This window comes from Schistocerca serialis, chromosome 4, assembly GCF_023864345.2.
Source record: "Schistocerca serialis cubense isolate TAMUIC-IGC-003099 chromosome 4, iqSchSeri2.2, whole genome shotgun sequence".
NCBI classification, from domain to species: Eukaryota; Metazoa; Arthropoda; class Insecta; order Orthoptera; family Acrididae; genus Schistocerca; species Schistocerca serialis.
In genome coordinates this window covers 883,834,783-883,854,322 of record NC_064641.1, presented here as the reverse complement: position 1 = coordinate 883,854,322, position 19,540 = coordinate 883,834,783, and the positions used below count along the sequence as shown (strand labels likewise).

At 40.0% G+C, this 19,540-nt stretch overlaps 1 protein-coding gene across 5 annotated transcripts in view; it reads left to right on the top strand.

Moving 5' to 3' along the window:
• Positions 1–19,540, top strand: part of LOC126473542 (pericentriolar material 1 protein-like) — a 390,146-nt gene that overhangs the window by 335,098 nt on the left and 35,508 nt on the right. The window lies entirely within an intron of this gene.

Sequence of the window (19,540 nt, the reverse complement as noted above, 5' to 3'; positions counted from 1 at the left end):
AATGTTAGTAATTTCCTTTTCACCCTTAATCCCTCTCATGTACATTATTTTAAACACTTTGTTAACCAATAGTTCTTCTTCCTGACCACCCCCCCCCCCCCCCCTCCCACAGGTAATCTAGACAAAGCATCAGCAATTATATTCTGGTCCCCTTTTATATACTGAATACTATAATCAAATTGTTGTAAAAATATGGCCCACCTGGTTAATCTACTATTGAAAAGTTTACAGTCTTGAATATAACATAGAGCTTTGTGATCTGTGAAAACTATGACTTTATGGCCTGCTAGATAGTTCCTGCATTTAGTGAAACCCCGTACCTTGGCAAGTAGTTCCTTCTCAGTCACTGTGTAATTACGTTCATGTTTCTGCAGACCTCGGCTGGCAAAACTGATTGAAAGATGTTCTATTTTTCCATCAATTTCCTTCTGTTGAAACAAATGTACACCCAATCCGTAATCTGAACTATCTGTCATTAGGCAAAATGGTAGTGAAAGGTCAGGTCTGTGGAGTAATTGACTGTTATTTAGTTGTTGTTTGATCTCATCGAATGCTGCTTGACACTGATCTGTCCATTCCCATATGGTGTTCTTTTTTAATAGCTCTCTCAAACACGGTGCATTTAAAGCTTGGGTGCTGACATACTTACGATAAAAATCACATAGACCATAAAATGACCTCAGCTGTTTCTTGTTCTTTGGACATGGAAACTGGACAATTGCATAAATTTTATCACTGTCAGGTAGAATGCCTTCTCTTTTAATTATATGGCCTAAAAACTTCAAGTCTGATACTCCAAATTTGCATTTACTTAATTTAAGGGTCATACTGCCTTGTCTGAACTTATTGGCTAACTTGTACAAAGTATCAAGGTGTTCCTCCCAGGTTTTGCTGGTTATTAATATATCATCCACGTAAATAATTAGTTTAGATAGTAGTTCACTTCCAGTCACATGATCCAAAGCTCGAATAAACTCGGCTACAGACACATTCAGCCCAAACGGAACAACACAATACTGAAAACATTTACCATTATATAAAAAGACTGTGTACTGCCTTGAATCCTATGCTAATGTGATTTGATAAAAACCTGAGGTCAAATCCAGGCTAGAAAAATATTTTGTGTCATTGAATTTGTACAGGAGTTCCTCCATGGATTCAGGATGATCTGTTTCTCTTTCTATAAACTTATTTAGGTGACGTGAATCCAATACCAGCCTAACACCACCATCCTTTTTTGAAATACAGACCATCAGGTTGCTATATGGTCTGTGACTTCTCTCTATTATTCTCCATTTTTGCATTTTCTGGAGTTCCCTCTCCACTTCTTTCCTTTTACAGATGGGTACCCCATAAGGCTTAATGAAAAAGGGTTCGTGTGGCTTTAACTTCAGATGACATTCATAATCTTTGACCCTACCAGGTTGATCACTAAAAATGTTACAGTTTTCCCAGAGAAAATTTTCTAATTCCTGCTTTTCAGACTCAGTCAAGTCATTTGCTTCTTTTACCTTTTCTGATATGGTTAGGGAGTAACTATCATCAACCAAATTCTGGTTATTGTGATACCTATTTTCCTCTTTCTCCATGTAATGGCTACACTCTGGATAAACTATTTCCCTAATATGGTCACTACTGCTTGTACTTGAATTTAACTGGATCACTACTTTTCCTTGAATACTGGTCTTTGGTTCAGTGAACAGTAATTCTGAATTTTGCCAATCAAAACTCACACATGCTCTAACTATCCAGTCCATCCCTAAAATCATTTGCTCATTGAGGTCTGGAATAACTAAACAACCATGTTCAAAATAAATGCTACCAACAGAAAATGTAATTAAAGCTTGTTTATTTATTAACTTGCTAAACTTGCTAGGGGCACCTTTGATCCGTACACCTGTGATTGGAAATTTGATGTAACTTTCCGTGTCTTTTATCCTGTTCCTTAACTTGTCTGAGATACTACTAATGGGACTGCCAGTGTCAATCAAAGTCCTGTCCAATTGTTAATGCTTATTTCTATGTAAGGGCTACCTAAGGTAATATTTGGGTGACTATTCACATTCTCTGCCAGCAAGTCACTTTCTAATTCAGTTGTATCGATGTTGTTACATACTTCTTCACTACAGGTTTCAATGTCATAATCAACATAAGATTGAGTGTCATTATGACTGGAATCAAATACACATGAAACAGATACCTTACTTTCACTAGACTTAAAATTATCTTTCATGGATGGATCTGATTTGATGGCTTCACTTTCCTTATTATTTTCTAAACAAACTTAATTTTCACTGATAATAGATTCCAAAATCTTCTCACCTATCAACTTAGCTTGTTCCTTCTTATTAGTAGATTTACTTAAGATTTCTTTAATACAAATTGGTACCAATACATTGTTGCACTCTTAATATCTTCACATGAACCAATTTCGCATTCAGAGTTACTTTCAGCTGCAACACCATTATCAATAACTTCAACATAAATATTGCCATCTACACTCCTGGAAATTGAAATAAGAACACCGTGAATTCATTGTCCCAGGAAGGGGAAACTTTATTGACACATTCCTGGGGTCAGATACATCACATGATCACACTGACAGAACCACAGGCACATAGACACAGGCAACAGAGCATGCACAATGTCGGCACTAGTACAGTGGATATCCACCTTTCGCAGCAATGCAGGCTGCTATTCTCCCATGGAGACGATCGTAGAGATGCTGGATGTAGTCCTGTGGAACGGCTTGCCATGCCATTTCCACCTGGCGCCTCAGTTGGACCAGCGTTCGTGCTGGCCGTGCAGACCGCGTGAGACGACGCTTCATCCAGTCCCAAACATGCTCAATGGGGGACAGATCCGGAGATCTTGCTGGCCAGAGTAGTTGACTTACACCTTCTAGAGCACGTTGGGTGGCACGGGATACATGCGGACGTGCATTGTCCTGTTGGAACAGCAAGTTCCCTTGCAGGACTAGGAATGGTAGAACGATGGGTTCTATGACGGTTTGGATGTACCGTGCACTATTCAGTGTCTCCTCGACGATCATCAGTGGTGTACGGCCAGTGTAGGAGATCGCTCCCCACACCATGATGCCGGGTGTTGGCCCTGTGTGCCTCGGTCGTATGCAGTCCTGATTGTGGCGCTCACCTGCACGGCGCCAAACACGCATACGACCATCATTGGCACCAAGGCGGAAGCTACTCTCATCGCTGAAGACGACACGTCTCCATTCGTCCCCCCATTCACGCCTGTCGCGACACCACTGGAGGCGGGCTGCACGATGTTGGGGCGTGAGCGGAAGACGGCCTAACGGTGTGCGGGACCTGAGCCCAGCTTCATGGAGACGGTTGCGAATGGTCCTCGCCGATACCCCAGGAGCAACAGTGTCCATAATTTGCTGGGAAGTGGCGGTGCGGTCCCCTACGGCACTGCGTAGGATCCTACGGTCTTGGCGTGCATCCGTGCGTCGCTGCGGTCCGGTCCCAGGTCGACGGGCACGTGCACCTTCCGCCGACCACTGGCGACAACATCGATGTACTGTGGAGACCTCACGCCCCACGTGTTGAGCAATTCGGCGGTACGTCCACCCGGCCTCCCGCATGCCCACTATACGCCCTCGCTCAAAGTCCGTCAACTGCACATACGGTTCACGTCCACGCTGTCGCGGCATGCTACCAGTGTTAAAGACTGCGATGGAGCTCCGTATGCCACGGCAAACTGGCTGACACTAACGGCGGCGGTGCACAAATGCTGCGCAGCTAGCGCCATTCGACGGCCAACACCGCGGTTCCTGGTGTGTCCGCTGTGCCGTGCGTGTGATCATTGCTTGTACAGCCCTCTCGCAGTGTCCGGAGCAAGTATGGTGGGTCTGACACACCGGTGTCAATGTGTTCTTTTTTCCATTTCCAGGAGTGTAATTCCTCTTGTGTACATATATCATCAAATACATCATCCTTCACAGCACTATCTTTACCAAAATCATCATCAAAATAATCTGTAGGTGATGCCTCTGCATGCACATCTGCCTTAACTACTAAGTGTTCAACATCTGAAGATACACTACTGAAATCACTACCTGTTTCATTATCTGAGTCTGGTGTTATTTCCTCATTTTGGCTACCAATTTCAACTAATATAGATACCTCATTATCCTTACCTTCATCAGAAAACAAGCTAGTGATACCATACATATCATAAGTTCTGTCTACATCAGGTGTTAATGTGTCATCAATTAATGCTAAGTCATGTTCATTAAGTTCAAACTGTGGTCCTGCTTGAGTATGTGCATTATTCAATTCACTCAACATGTGATCCCAAAAGTTTTGCTTATAACTAGTATCATCTAAGTAGTAGTCCCTGTTTACATTACATTTATGATTGCTTTTATGTTTCCGTCTCTTTAACCTCCTATTTGCCTGGTTTGTGCCATAATTATTCACCTGAAATTGACAGGCTCCCAACGAGGTGGTTACCTGTTTCCCTGGTTGGAATTACTGTTGTGAAACTGGTTACTGTTTCTCTGTTATTGATGGTTTTTCGTGTCTGTTGTAACTACTGTTTTGGTTACCACGCCAGTTATTATTTCTGTGTCCATTATATTGTTGTGACCCCCCATTCCTATTGTGTGTGTTTCTGAGGTTTTGATTATACTGTCTGTCATCATTCTGCCATGCATGGTCAATTTTGTCTACATGACATAAAAATTCGTCAACACTGTCATCTGGTCCATATACAAGTCTCCACCGAAAACGGTGTGGTAGGCGCCGTTTCAGTGTGTCAATCTGTATCAGTTCATCCAAAGATTTGCTCAAATGTGACAATGTCTTTAATTGTTTTTCACAAAATTCTCGCATGCTAATTGCAAGCCCTTTGTGATATTTGCTACCGTTAAGAAATTCATATTTTATTATTGCCTGTTTGTTTTCCGACCAAAACTTTGCCAAGAATTGGCGTTCAAAATTGGCAAAAGACGTAGTATTTGTATCAATGTTTTGGTTCGCCCATGTAAGGGCTTCACCATCCAAAAAACGTTTCACAAATTTAACTTTAGCAGACTCTGGCATGTTAGGTTGGAAACTGTCTTTGCACTGATGCACAAAGTCAACTGGATGCAATTTCGTATCACCTGGGTAACATTTTAAACTAGCATTGTTACAATTATGCACAAACATCTGGTTTGAATCAAAATTGGGCATTATATTATTTTGCAATTTTGAAACTTCAGAGCTGACTGTTTGCAGTTCTGTTGTTACACTTTCTACTTTCTCGTCAATACGAAATATCTTATCAGAAACTACTTCAGAATTTAATTTCAGTCTTTCCTCTACCAATTCTTTTTCTGAAACAATGAGTTCCTGCAACATTTTTTACTCATCTTTTCGATTCACTAATTCATTTACAATGACTACTTCCGTGTTTTTGACATGTTCGTTAACTAATTCAATACTTTTGTTTGTTTCTTTAAATTCGGAGATTGTGAAAGCCTCCAAACAGTCAACTTTGGTTTCTACCCTTTCTATGTCACATGCAACAATTTGTACTTTGTTATTTGTTGCGTTGATGCCTTCTCTCAATGATTTCAAATTTTGGTCCAGCTTTTCTGTGACCTCTTTAATGTTGCTACCTAATTGGTTATTTTGAGTTACCAGTTGTTCTAGTGTATTATTCAACAATTGAGATATCTGATCAATTAAATTCGGTTGCTGATTTGCTCCCGAAAAACCATGAAAAGGCGAACAACTACTGCTCGCGAAATTTGCTTCACTGCTTAAGTGTACATTTGGAGTTGAAGCATGAAATTGACGGCCTGGTCATGCCTATTTGATTTAACTGAGTTTCACTCATTTTGATCAAAGTGGCTAGACACTAGACAAAACACTTTCCTGTATATCATGTGAAATTGTCACTTGCACACTATTAAACAAAAACAGATAATTGTAGGACACAATTAAAAGGAGTACTTATCTGATTCATTCGCGATGTCATTCCAGAATATCACTTTTGCTCATGGCGACGTCCGTGGCACAGTCTGCAGCGTACAAGATTATGGTTCCTGCCTCTTTTACATGGAATTCTTGCGAGTCGTCCTCTGCACAGTCTTCCACTTGATCCCAGCTCCTCCACCACGTTGAGATGTTTATATTTTCCCACCTCCGCATTGCAAATGTTTTGACTTTTGAGTGAAATGCCCAGTCGATGTGCTGTTGTTTTCACGTCAATTCTACCAACAGTGAGAGTTGTTTAGTTCTCGGGGTGTTGTAAAATTCCTGGATTCGTCTTGTCGCTGTGCAGCCTATGAAAAGGATTGCGGAAGACTCTCAAATAAATTCCAAAGTACAGTGCAGTTTTAACACCAATATATTTCCAGGACACTGGTGTCCGAGCCTGGTGAACTGTACCGGTTACATCACATGTACCCAAAGTTGACATCAAACAACACAGTGTTCACAACAATCAACAAACGAGTGAGCCTACAATACATTTGCTCGCAACCCTAGCCAAAAAACGAGTGCCCCAAGGCGCCTGCGTGACCTCTATTTATACTTTTGTTAACAATTACAGACAATGAAAATTACAATTTTATGTAAAATCACAATTAAAAGTTAAACCGAATATGAGATACACATTGCTAAAAATTTACAATCTCAGTGCTGAACGAGGTGAACCTATTTTCAACTTAGTTACAAGTTAATATAACATTTTCTGACTAATTATGTTACAGGTAACAATTACATTTCTAAATTTGTTTATAACAAATCAACTAGTGCCTGAATTTTAGTGCTAACATATATCGGAGATTCAATTAACTTGCTTTATTTATATGCTCTATTTAAATTGCTGTAGTAATTTTATAATGATAGGTTTACTGGTACATCTTGACCATATGCTACATTTCTTTCAATTAGTTACAGTGTTAATTTCACATTTATATTGTGTTTCTCATATAAGAACAATGTTAATCAGCAAAGCATCATTTTCGAATTATATGTATACTGAAATAGTGGTTGTTTTTGTATGTAATTTGGAAACAGGTCACTTTACAATTGGACAATTAGGACTGGTGTTTATCTTTAATGCTCTCCAAGGGGTTCTGATACATGGCAATGAGATACAGTAATATTTATACAGTAATATTTCAAGCTCTCCTGCGAACCTTGCAGGACTAGACTCCTGGAAGAAAGGATATTGCGGAGGCATGGCTTAGCTACAGCCTGGGGGATGTTTCCAGAATGAGATTTTCACTCTGCAGCGGAGTGTGTGCTGATATGAAACTTCCTGGTAGATTAAACCTGTGTGCCATACCGTGACTCGAACTCAGGACTTTGCCTTTCTTCAAGGAGTGCTAGTTCTGCAAGGTTCGCAGGAGAGCTTCTGTGACGTTTGGAAGGTAGGAGACGACGTACTGGCAGAAGTAAAGCTGTGAGGATGGGGCGTGAGTCATGCTTGGGTAGCTCAGTTGGTAGAGCACTTGCCAGCAAAAGGCAAGGGTCCCGCGTTCGAGTCTCGGTCCTGCACACAGTTTTAATCTGCCAGGAAGTTTCATATCAGTGCACATTCCACTGCAGAGTGAAAATCTCATTCTGGAAGCCTGTGGATGAGTAAAATTGAGCTGACAACACAGCAGCATGCCAGCAATTATTAAATCCATAATAGGTGTCTATTCTTTTTATAATTTCATGGTTTCCTCACCAGTGTGCAGATTTAAAGGTCAAACTTAAAATGGTCGACTGAATTAGACTGGGTTTTTCATCCTTCTCTGTACTGGTACTCAAGAAGACTGTGGAATCCATCCGCTTTGATTTGGTTTCATCTTTCAAATTATCCAATTCTGACTGATCTTTTAAAATCTGTTTACATTCTGAGCCATGAAACTTTGATAAATATTGCTTCAGTCCATGCAGTGTTTGTCTTTTGGGTTATGGCACTCCAGTGAAAGTGTTTTGTTGCAAAACTGTGCAAATGGCTTTAGATGAATTGGTGTTACTTTCATTAAAGTACTTCCAAATTCAATTCTTTTCTCTTTGTTGTGACATTTTATACCTAAAAAAATTGAAATAATTTAGAGAATAATTAAACTTAACTACATATAGATACCACAAAAATTCTATGTCATATTCATAATGTTACAGTCCTGCATATCTTCTTGTAGGAAAATACTCTTTAGGTGTGCTACAAACAAGCACAGTAGATACTACAAAATGCTATGTGTGTACATGATTAGCGGCATATCACACCACAATACAAAGTACACAGAAAGGAATAATTTGTTTGCAATTCCTTTGTAGCGAGCACTAGTTTCAAACAGCCATCTTCACTTCTCTTTTTGCAGTCGACAAACAACCTAACATATCTCCTGTTTGTGATTCCTAATTACATAATGCACATTAGTTACAGTCAGTAAATCAACTTCAATCAGTGCTGTAGAAAGTAGTTTGAAAAATAGCATCACAGTTCTGACTAACAGTATGATTTTTGTCATTGTAAATTTACACAAACTGAACCATAAAAGCTGTGTACCACATGAGAAATATTTTCTAAACCAATGTCGGTTATTAAAAAGGCACTAGCTTTCAAGAAAACTCAGTAAAACATTTCAGCATAACAGTATAAAAACCCATTCCATTAAATACGACAATGAGTAAGTTAAATTGTTATTAACTCAGTATAAGAGTATCACCATCAGATGCAATTACATTGTATTGTAATTAGCAGCAAAATACTCGCAATTTTTATGCACAAGGAAAAACTCTCATAATAGTTAAACAGTGCCCCGCCAACTAAGGTCAAGCGCTGTTGTTGACTCAATCTATTCTGACGTGACCTGACTTCATCCATGAGTTTACAAAAGCTGGTTTCAGCCAAGCTGAAGATCGGCTGATTTCTGGCTGAAACTGAAACTGCAGCTGAAACTAACATTTCTGTCCAAAACTGAAATTTTGGTCGGTTCTTATTGAAAATGTCCGCTATTTGGAATAATTTTACTATAAGTGCTGTTGAGAGGAGTCCATTATTGGGAAGTGTTCATTTTAAGGGATGTTTCACTATATTAACACAGCAAAGTAAAATTCAATTGAGGAACCTTATAAATTATGGGACACAATTGCTGGTTAACAGATCACTCAGACTACAGGAGGAAAGGGATCCACTTTTAGTGGAGATGAGGGTTGACAGAAGTGAATGGGAAGGCATCAGAGAGAGTAAGAGGTTAGAAACAATCAATGCGGCAAGAAACAATCAATGCCTTCTCTGCACGATAGCAATGGAGATACTATCAAAGACAGTGTTGCCAAAGCAGAGTTACTAAACATAGCCTTCTGAAATGCCTTCACTAAAGAAGATGAAGTAAATATTCCAGAATTCGAATCAAAAACAGCTACCAATCCTCACAGTAGTGAAGCAACTTACATCACTTAATAAAAGCAAGTCTTCTGATCCAGACTGTATACCAATTACATTCCTTTCAGAGTATGCTGGTGCATTAGCTCCGTACTTAACAATCGTATACAACCGTTCGCTCAATGAAAGATCTGTACCTAAAGACTGGAAAGTTGGACAGGTCACACCAATATTCAAGAAAGGTAGCAGGAGTAATCCACTTACTTATAGGCCCATATCATTAGTGTCAATATGCAGCAGGATTTTGGAACTTACATTATGTTTGAACATTATGAATCACCTCAAAGAAAACAGTCTATTGACACACAGTCATCATGGGTTTAGCAAACATCATTACTATTGACAAGGGATTTCAAATCGATTAACAACTTGTTACTGGGTTCTACGTATACATCTACATAGATACTCTGCAAGCCACACGGTGCATGGTGGAAGGTCTACTTGTCCTTTCCTTTCCTGTTCCACTCGCAAATAGAGCGAGAAAAAATGACTGTCTATATGCCTCCATATGAGCCCTAATTTGTCATATCTTCATGGTCATTACACGCAATGTATGTTGCTGGCAGTAGAATCGTTCAGTATTCAACTTCAAATGCCAGTTCTCTACATTTTCTCAATAGTGTTTCTCAAAAAGAACATCACCTTCCCTTCAGGGATTCCCATTTCAATTCCCGAGGCGTCTCTGTAACTCTTAGGTGTTGTTTGAACCTACCAGTAACAAATCTAGGAGATTGCCTCTGAAATGCGTCAATGTCTTCCTTCAGTCCGACCTGGTATGGATCCCTAACACTCGAGCACTACTCAAGAATATGTTGCACCAGCAACCTATATGCAGTCTCTTTTACAGGTGAATCACTCTTTTCTATAATTCTCCCAATAAACCTAAGTCAACCATTTGCCTTCCCTACCACAGTTCTCACGTGCTTGTTCCACCTCATATCACTTTGCAACATTATGTACAGATATTTAAACAACTTGATTGTGTCAAGCAGGACACTAGTAATACTGTATCCAAACATTACAGGTTTGATCTTCCGACTCATCCACATCCACTTACATTTTTCCACATTTAGGGCTAGTTGCCATTCATCACACTGACTGGAAATTTTGTCTAAGTCATCTTGTATGTTCGTACTGTCACTCAACTTTGATACCTTACCATACAGCAAAGTATCATCAGCAAACAACCGCAGGTTGCTGCCCACTCTGTCTGCCAAATCATTTATGTATATAAACAACAGCAGTCCTATCATACTTCCATAGGGAACTCTCTGATGAACATTCGCTGTTGAGCACAACATACTGGGTTCTGTTGTTTAAAAAGTCTTCGAGCCATTCACATATGTGTGAACTTACTGCATATGCTCGTGCCTTCTTTAACAGCCTGCAATAAGGCACTGTATCAAGTGCTTGCTGGAAACCTAGAAATGTGGAATCTGCCTGTTGCCTTCATCCATAGTTCTCAGTGTATCATGTGAGAAAAGGGCAAGCTGAGTTTCTCATGAGCAATGATTTATAAAACCAGGCTGATTCATGGAAATAAGCTTCTCAGTCTCAAGAAAGTTTATTATATTTGAACTGAGAATATCTTCAAGGATTCTGCACAAACAAAAGTTAGGGACATTAGTTTGTAATTTTGCAGGTCTATTCTTTTACCCTTCTTATATACTGGAGTCACCTGCTATTTTTTCCAGTCACTCGGGACTCTGTGCTGAACAACAGATTCACAATAAATGCAAGCTAGGTAAGGGGCCAATGCTGGAGTGTACCCTTTGTAAAATTGAACTGGAGTTCCATCCAGACCTGGTGATTTATTTTCTTTCAAATCTTTCAGTTGTTTTTCTATGCCAGGGATGCTTATTACTATGTCGTCCATATGAGAGTCAGTCTGATGGTGAAAGGACAGTATGTTCGTACAATTCTCCTGTTTGAATGATTTCTTGAACTAGAAATTTAAAACTTCAGCTTTCATTTTGCTATCTTCAGCCTCCATACTAGACTTGTCAACAAGGAACTGAATGGAAGCCTTAGACCCTCTTAGTGATTTATGTTAAGACCAGAATTTTCTCAGGTTCTCTGACAGATCTTTTCTAAGGTGTGATGATGGTAATTGTTGAATGCTTCGCGCATAGATCTTTGCACGGATGTGCAAATCTCTACTAACTTTCGATTGTAATCATTTGTGCATTACCTTTTGAAGTGAGAGTGCAACAGCCTCTGCTTCCTCAGCATCCACCAAAATTTGTTGTTAAATCATGGTGGGTCTATGCCATCCTTTATCCACTTACTAGGCACATAACTCTTCAGACCACAATTTACAATCTGCTTAAACTTTGCCCATAATTCCTCTACATCCATCTTACTGAAACTAAATGATGCCAATTCACTGTGTAAATGATAACTGCTTATCTGCTCTATCTGGCATAATGCTCTCCTAGCCTTCTTAACTGATTTATTACCTTTCATAATCATAGTTGCTAAAATGAGATCATGATCACTAATCCTCATTTCTATACTGACATTGTCGATAAGGTACAGCCTATTTGTAGCTACAAGGTCTAAGTTATTTTCATTGTGTGTGAGCTGCCAAGCTAGCTGCACAAGCCTGTTTTCAGAAAAAATGTTCATAAGCATTTTGCATGACTGTCTGTCTGGTAGGTTAAAGTCGCCTCCAACTATTATTGCATGATGTGGGTATTTACGTGCTATTGACCATAGACTTCCTTTGAATGACTCTAGAACTGTCACAGCACAATCGGATGGTCGGTTAAAACATCCAACAATTAATTGGTTTCACCTACCACCTGTTATATGCGACCAGATACTTCACTGTCACACTCAACTTCAACCTCAACAGAAAGAATATTTTTGTCAACTGCAATGAACACTGCCCCTCCTATGACCACCAATCTACTTTTCCAGTATACATTCCGTGACTCACTAAATATCTCAGAGCTTTTCACTTCGTGTTTCAGCCAGCTCCCAATCCCAAGAATAATCTGAGCGTGAGAATGTCCCTGGAGGGCAGTAAATTCAGGAACTTAATTAAAAATACTTTGACAGTTTACTGATAAAATTGTGACATCCAAAGTGCATTTATTCTGAATACTGTCCGACTTCCCTGACTGCATATTGATTGACGAGTGTTCATCAGAGCACCTCAAACTACTGTGTAGCACAAAAAAAACCTCATGTGCACTCGACAAGTACTTTGCTATCTGAGTAGCTGCTTCCTTTGCATAGTGCACTGCAAGGGGAGTACTACAAATCCCCACACAATAACGCAAGTCTAGAAATCTGCAGCCAAGACCGTCACAGAGTCAACTAAGTCTTTGGTTGCGACTCTCCACTTGGCTCCAAACCAAAGGACCCCATCAGCTCTGGGAATGATACTGCAAATTGCGAGCTCTGCTTGCACCCTGCACAAGATGCCAGCAGTCTTCACCATCTCCACCAGTGGTATGAACTGAGGAATGCCTCAGAACCCATGCGACAGGCTTTGTTCGTGCACTCATGAGCCACAACCTGCAGACGACTGCAACCTGCACACACTTGATAGCCACAGGAAAGACCACCTCCACATCTTGGATGAGACCCCCCAGGAGATGGACCGAGTGCACATTGGCTTTCTTTCCAGTCCTGAATGCTATCTGCCTAAGTGGCTCTATAATGCACTTAAAATTGGAGCTCCCAGTAACTAGAAGCCTCTCCCTCTGTGTGCATGCTTGGATCCTGCTGTAGGAGTGGCCACCTGTCCACTCATAGGGTGAATGGGCAAGGCTAAGCATCCAGTCTCCACACTGGCCCTCCACCTTGAGCGATGCAATCGTGTTACCACCTGCCACTCACCCTCGTGTGATGGTGGCTCCACCACATCAGATGCACTAGAAGGTGCTCCGGAAGCAGAGCCCATGGACAAAACAAGTGATATCTGAGGTGTCCCATGTGATGTGCCAGATTCTACACCATTGCTACAACCTGAGGCAGCAGCCTGAATATGACTGACCATAGCCAAAACCATGTTCTGGTGTTCATGAACTACGGCCAGCTCCCCCTGCATCTGCATACAGCATGCACACATCCTAACAAGGCTAACTGAAGAAGTGAACTATAATAGCAGACAATTCTAGGTATGCAACTTGCTGACATGTGCCACCAATGGATGCTGATGCATTAATGAGCTACGTAGCTGGCTGTTCAGTGAGGAACTATTGTGCTACAGACTAAATGAACTTACACTTACAAAAACTTGAGATTAAACCTCTTAAACAGAGAAACATACACGAAATTTAATAAATATACTACAAGCAAAACACAGGAAAAGATAACACTTAACTTGCCACTGTGTAGTAGTACTTGTATATTAGTCGAGAGCTGAAGCTTGGGAGCTGGGTTTACCCAAAGCCCATTCATTCCTTCAGCTAGTTTAATAATGCTCAGACCTATATAAAATGCTGCACAGTGGACACAAGCTAGTTGCTAGACAACATACACAGTTTTGCAAGTTCCTGTGCCTTTGATATTGTAGGATGTACCATCGATAGGCTTGGGGTAGGTGGCAGTGGGTAGATGCATGGGGCAGATTGTATAGTGGAATGATTACAGAGATAGGTACCTGGGGATTCTGTTTTGGGAACATCATATAGTTTCACTAGGATGATATGGACTTCAGTAGGGAAACAGAAGGCAACAGCAAGTGGGGAGGGGATCGGGGGGGGGGGGGGGGGGGGGGGGGAACCTCATTTCAGGGCTTGACCTGAGAAAGTCATAGCCTTGATGAAGTAATATATTTAAAAAATCAAAGCATGTGTTATACTGGGTGACAAGGGGAGGGGAATGCTTCTGAGTTGTTTGACAGTAGGAACTGTGTTAGTCATAGGGTGGGACAAGGATGTTGCCTGGGAGATTTGTTGGTGAATAACATCCGCAGGATAACTGAGTATGTTAGGAATATTTTGTGTGTGTAGGTGTTGACAAATTTGGTAGTGGAGCAGAGATGTTTACCATGGAAGCCTAGGCTGTAAGGAATGAAGTGTCTAATGTGGAAGGGGTGGTGGCTGCCAAAGTGCAGGTATTGTTGCTTATTGGCTGGCTGTACATGGACTGAAGTTTGGTTATGGGCTTCAGTTAAAAGGAGGTTGATGTCAAGGGTGGAGAAGTTCTTCCTCAGCAACAGTCCAGACCATAAAAATGTCATCAATAAATCTGTAACAAACCAGGGGGCTCCATTTCTGATCCTTCAGGAAAGTCTCTTCCATGCAGCCCACAGAAAGTTTGGCAAACAACAGGACCATCTTGCTTCCCATAGCAGTTTCCCTGGTTTATTTGTAGATCTTGCAACCAATCCCTCCTTAAATTTCATACTAATGAATCCTTAGCCCTTTACTCACCTTGTCCTTTACCAACACATTACCATTGGTCCTTTACCAACACATTACTGTTGCCAACCACCACTCTCACCAGCCACTATCTCCTCCATCCCTCAGCCACCACACCCAAAAAATGCAGAAGCATCCCTCTTGTCATTCCATACTGCCCTGGTATTGATTGCTTCAATACATTTCTTGCCCAAGGCTATGACTTCGTCAAGTCAAGGCCTAACAGGAGATCCTTTTTTCCTGATACTACTTCCCACACCATCCATTATCACCTTTCATTACCCTCCTAACCTCTGTAACACCCTAGTGAAAAAAGAAAAAAAGATTAAGGCTGCTTGGAATGTAATTGGTGCCTAAAGAAAGGAAAAATATTAATGAAACAAAGAAACAGAGATCAGGTCAATGAAAAAACGCAACACAGTGGTTACAGGTGGTTGAGAAATAGCTGACACACTCAATGACAAATCTATCAATGTGGTAGAGAACTTAAAATTGGAAAGAAATGGTCCAGAAAAGAAGATTACTAAGGTATCAAGAAAATCAAGCTGAACCATGTTCTTGAAACTTGGTACAGAAGATGGACTGAGGAAAGCTGTACAGAAAGTAAAGTCCAAGAAATCAGCTGGTGATGATGAAATATTGACTCACATAATAGAGCTAGTAGTGAAGATGTTAGGTCATAGACAATACAACAAAAAGACTACTAAACATGTAAACAGAAGGCATTCTTCTGAAATGTGAGCTGCGTTTGTGTGAATGTGTATATGTGCATTGTCTATTTCAGAAAAAGGCCTTCTGACCAAGAGCGTATGTGTTTAGTAGCTGTGCTTATCTTCACTATTGGTGAGTAGCAATCCATCATTTTAATAATATTGTCATTATTCCATCCTGGATTTTCCATTGTCTAATAGAGCTAGTAAGTGAGCAAATAATCACACATAGCAAACACCTTTTTCAGAGATGGGCTTTTTTCTGAAGAACTGAAGGAAGGCAGGGTGGTGCCAGTGTACAGAAAGAGGATAAGGATGACCCCAACAACTACATAAGTGTATGTAGAATGGATCAGTTGATTATCTGGACAAACATTACATTCTTGTTCCATCGCAGCATGGTTTCACAAAGAGCAAACCTACTGAATCAGCAATTGCCACAGAATAAATTACACAGTTCTTATATGAAAAAAATAGTATCTGCAATGTTTCTGGATCCCTCCAAAGCATTCAACACCATTCACAATGAAATAATAATACAAAAAGCAGAAAATACGGCATTCAAGGACACACTGGAGAGTGGATACAATCATACTTATGCAACAGGAAACAGTTTGTTTCAATAGGGAATGCATACCAATCAGAAACTAGGGCCATCAAATATGGATTGCTACAGTGGTTGGTAATGGCACCATTGCTTTTTAATTTGTTTATTAATGATATAGGTGTTGAAGGGAAAGAGAAGAGAATATTGTATGAAGAAGACATCACAATATTGAACCTTGACCCAGAATATGAACCAACTTGAGAGAAGAGTTTACATTTCTGCAAACATCAGAACTCAGTGGCTCTTAGAAAATGGACTGGTTATAAACCTGAAAAAAACTATGTTTGCAGTGTTCAGAAACAACGAGCAGGCTTGCGGAGCATGTATATAGATGTAGACGAAACCAGGCTGGAATAAATAGAATTCAGTAGATTCTTAGATATTACTGTGGCTTATGAGCTGAAATGGAAACAGTGTATTAATTCTGTCTGTAAGAAACTCAGCTCTGTCATATTCATAATGAAGCAGCTATCACAGTATGCAGACATACAGCTTCTGTGCACAGTATACTGTGGACTCTTTGAACCATACCTGTAATTTGGAGTGACAGTGTAGGGAAACTCAAACATTCTAGAAACAAAAAGAAAGTTCACATTACAGAAAAAAGCACTGAGGATCATTTTAAGAAAAAAGACTTCTGAAACATCCAAAACTGCTTAAAAATATAGGCACCTTAAAATTTTACATCTTTTAATACATATAAAACAATAGCATACATCACAAAAGATAGTGCAGAGTGGATTACAAATGCTAGTGTACACCCTCACATTACACAGAGGAAAAATGGTGTATGAAGCATACACTACTGACTGGCAGTGATGGGAAAAGGACATCAGTACACAGGTACTAAGAATTCTGCCTAAAAACTTGCTTGACAGCAGGAGTGTGTCTTTCATCTGGGCCAGAGGGACCCGGCCCCACCAGAATTTTGTTTTATTCTGCATATTTTTTTTCAATATTGTATCAAACAGTTTGAAAATGATCTGATTTTGGTGTAGTATGGATGACAGAGATCAGAGATAATCAGTCTCAGTTTCTACTGCTCCAATGTACTCTGAGCTCCCAGTAACAGGGCCAGATCTTCTGCTACTCCTCCCTTACCCCTCCACTCATTCCATCATTCCACAGTGACGGACCTGTTTTCCTTTCCCCATCCCTTTCATCTGAGGGCCAGTGCATCGTGGCCTGTACTCACACCTCTGGCTCGATAAACTGCAATTGTAATGACGTGACCAAGCTGTTTCCCTTCCTCTACCTCACCCCTTGCCATGGTGTAACTTGGGGCCAGCTTGGGTGGATGGATTGACTCACGCATACCCCTCGTTCCTCCTCCCCAGCAAACCCTGATCTCTCTGTCACGTTACCACTCTCCCACCCATCTGCACCTATAAACAGTGTCTGTGGCCCCATAACCTAAATATTTTCCTATATCACTGTATGCATCTTCCTCCATGCCAATGGGAAATGTCATAGACAGCAAAAGTAGCTATCTCTATGTAGTGTTCTGTATTCTGGAGCTTTGTGGCTGAAACTCAAGTACTCTTCCAATGATTTTAAAATTAATAAAGTAGATCATTTGCTAAAAAAAAAACTTTAATTTATTTAGTGTTCTCATACTAAATAAATCAACAGGTTTTGTGCACATCAATCAGAATGTTTTGTAATGTGTGAACATGATGGAAGGAAGGACACAACTTTCTGCAAAAAGTAGTGGTTAACAGTTTGTGAAGAGAAAGGAAAGTTATTTTGGCCAAAATTTGGCTATTAAGGATCTAAAGCGTTTAAGTCAATGGATTAAGACATGTGCAAAAGCAGACTGCATTTAGAAAATTATTGTAAATAGAAAAAGTTTGGCACCATAACATTGCTGCTCAGATTGATTTATTGTATAAAATGTCAATTGAGAACCTGACATAATGAATTAGGTATGAAGAATAGACACACATTAAATGGAGTAGTAGAGTGCTTAACATTTTGAGGATCTCATGAGTTTCTTAAATTTCTTGCCTCCTCAAGGATACCTTGACAATGTTTTAGACAGATTTAGTACTTCCATCTGTAAATATATTCACATATTTTTTCTTTTCAGGTTTTATATACCTAATTTACATTGAAGAGCTGATTAAAGACATTAATGCTGTCACTTTTGTTTCTGTGCAGGCATATTACTTGCAAAAGTCAGTTGGTCATTATACTGCAGTAGATTAAGGGAAAGAAACCTGTTGAAAGATTCCTCGCCTCTGACATAAGTGACAGACATGGAGGTTATATAACAACAGTGCAGAACAATTCCATTATAAACTTAATTGACTTTTTATCTGGGCCTCACCAATGAAAATGAGCATGAGCCGCCATTGCATGACAGTGTATGTAACACTAACTTTCCAGAGAAACTCAAATACTATCTAGTGGAAAAGGAATTTTAAAGTGTTGAGGAATACTTATAACATTAAATTTGTAACTGTTTGTATTTATAATCAATTATGTTAAAATGTAAGCAAAGTGGTTAGGTAAAACGCGATAATGAACATTGTTCATTTTTGACATGTCGTATATAACACGTACATTTAATGTGCACTGTGTAATCCTATCTTCATTTCAAATCAGGAGACGGGAACATACGTTCCAACATATCCTTGCATCCGACCCCCTTCATGATTTGATCTCTGTTAACACCTCTCTTTTTTCATTATACTTTTTACTGTATACTAGCTGTGCCTGGCATGTATTGCAGTACGTCTTTTTCTTTCTAAGTAGATACACATGTACTAAGCAGACATATTTACATGTACAAAACAAATAAAAGACAGTGGTTTTTTATGTATTAAATTAAATTTGAAAAAGCTTGTAAGTGTAGACTTTCACAGCCATTGTCACAGTCAATAAAATTTTTCTGGCTCTGTGACCACATTGTCAATGTTTAAGGCTTCTCACATTTTGGCCACTGTTGTAAGTGGCCTTACTTGGGGTGTTTTTTTTTTGCTGACAGCTGAATGAGGAAAATTTGGTTCTTACATTTTTACACTCCAAACCCTCAGCCATTGCTATTTAATCTGTTCATTAGACCTGTCTTACTATCATAGTAAATTCTTCAAGACAGCAAGTGATATGTGTGTCAATTTTGCTAGAAATTCCTTCAGGCATTATATAGAACCACTGATATGTGGTCTGTCTCTGCACACTCCCCACCCCCTCCTCCCCTTAGGGGTGCGCTCGAGCGCGCGCGCGTGCACACACACACACACACACACACACACACACACACACACACACACACACACAGGGGTGAAATGTCAAGTCTAGAGGCCCTGAGAACCCCTTAGGAGTGGTTGAGGTTTGTTACATACATTTTTTAAAAAAATAATGATTCATGTTTATATAGAATTTGACTGAAATTAACCCAGTTGTTCATGAGATAAGCTTCTGTGCCACCCTCCTTTCCA